Genomic DNA, 2,500 nt, shown 5'->3' on the forward strand with positions numbered 1-2,500 from the left:
TGATAGTTACGATGTTATTTACTTTGACTTTAGCAAAGCGTTCGATAAGGTGCCCCACCAGAGACTACTAAATAAAGTCAAAGCACAATGCATAGGAGGAAAAATGTTTGAATGGATTAGAGCTTGCATCATTGACAGAAAACAGCTAATCACCATTAACGATGTAAAATTCAAATGGGGTAGTGTTACTAGTGGAGTTCCCCAGTGATGAGTCTTGGATCCCTTGTTGTTAATTATGTATATGAACGACTTTGACAATGGGATTATTAGTAATGTTGGTAAGTTTGCGGACAACACTAAAATAGGACGCCAAATAAGGTCAGGAAAAGACGCAGGGATACTGCAGGATGATCTTAACAAATTGTTCACATGGTCGGTGAAATGGCAAATGGACTTCAATATCTCAAAGTGTAGTGTGTTAAACGTAGGTTTACACAACCCAGAAACCAGATACAACTTAGATAATACGTCTTTAGAGAAAACTGAGTGCGACTGAGACTTGAGAGTTCTAATGAGTCCTGATCTTAAATCCAGGAAACAGCACATTAGTGCCAGGAATAAAGGTAACACAGCATTAGGCTTCATTACTAGGACGGTTACGATAAAAGTGCAGGTCTAACTATCAAACTCTATTTGGTGTTAGTTAGACCCATCTTTGACAATGTGGTACAGTTTATTTCTCCGTTCTATAGAACGAATATAAATTCACTAAAATCAGTACAGAGGAAAATGACCAAAATGATACATGGGCTCAAAAAATTACCTTACGAGGAAAGGCTTAGGCACCTTCATTTACACTTTAGAAAGACGCAGAGCGAGGGGTGCTATAATAGAGGTGTTCAAGTGGATCAAAGGTTTTAACGAGGGTGTTGCAGACAAGGTCATTAGATTAAGACAACAGGACAGGATTTCTAGTAATGAAATTAAATTGAACAAATCTAGATAGAAGGGTATCGGCAAGAACTGTTTTACCAATAGAGTGGTCAACGGATGGAATAGACTTAGTGACCATGTAATGAGCGCTGAAACTATTAGTTGTTTTAAGAGAGGGTTAGATAGCTTTATGGATGAGGATGATAGATGGTAATCGACATGGAACTGCCTAGTGTAGGCCTTATGGTCGCTTGTAGTTTCCTTATTTCTTATGTTTTTATCTGATTTATGTATGTATATGTGTATGTATATGTATATATGTATACATATGTATGTGTATACATATACATATATCATATTGATAGGTAGTGTTTTGGAACAGGCAAACAGGAACAGGATATTTAATTACCCAAACAGTATTTTTAGGAAAGTGGTAAATGTACACCGAAGGACGAATGTGGATACCAGCCCCGGGGTTTACAAACTACCTTGTAAGGACTGTGAAGATGTGTACTGGGGCCAAACAGGAAGAGAACTGACTACAAGAATTAAGGAACACAAGAGCTCCATCAAATATGGTCAACAAAATTCCGCAGTGTTCCTACATACCAGCAAAGAGCATCATCGTATGGACTGGGATAATGCTACCATCGTTTATAAATCCCACCGCAGCTTTCGAAGGAAAATTATAGAATCCTCCCTTATTAAACATACACCTAATTTTAATACCTCCAAAGGTCAGTGGTCCCCAGACTGCATAACTTGGAAGGCTGCTAAGAAGTCCATCTCTAAAGCAGCTGACCTTGACCTCACTACCGGCCAACCTCCGCCCCGACCACATCAAAGACATATAACCTGAGTCCTCCCCTTTTCCATGTCCCCAAATATACCCTTTTCAGCTATATATATTCCTATACTCACACTATGTATCATTCTCCTGAAGAGGACCACAGATAGTGGTCGAAATATGCAGAATTTATATATATATATACATATATATTTATTATATACAATACATATATGTATGTATGTGTATATATATAAATATACATGTATATATGTATGTCTGCATATATGTGTAAATATACATGTATATATGTATGTGTATATATATATATATATATATATATATCTGTATATGTGTAATATATAATATATTTGTGTATATGTATATATATATATATTATATATATATATATATATATATATATGTATGTATGTATGTATATGTATATATATTACCAACATTTTGGTAACGTTGTTCAAAAAGGTAAGGACTAGTCACGCATTCTTAGCAATGCAACATACCCATGGGTCCATTTGCCTACGGGATGGAATGAGCGTCGCTTTTTCTTTTACTCTGGTTACCGTGTGCCATTTCCCTTAGTGCTCAAGAGGCTAAAGAAAAGCAGAACCACGAAGCCGGAGTTCGATGGAAAATGATAAATGTATGAAATAAATAAACGAATAAATAAAGCAGAAAATAATTTGTAAGAAGAGATTAATGATGATGTAAATTATACGAAATCAGATAAGATTACTGAAAGGTCCAGAAAGAAGAAGAGAAGATTACGAAAGGGGAAGGAGATCAGGAAGAGGGCAATGAAATGTGGAATTAAAAACAAAT

The sequence above is a fragment of the Oratosquilla oratoria genome, chromosome 2, assembly GCF_046742065.1.
Source record: "Oratosquilla oratoria isolate Oo_2021 chromosome 2, ASM4674206v1, whole genome shotgun sequence".
NCBI classification, from domain to species: Eukaryota; Metazoa; Arthropoda; class Malacostraca; order Stomatopoda; family Squillidae; genus Oratosquilla; species Oratosquilla oratoria.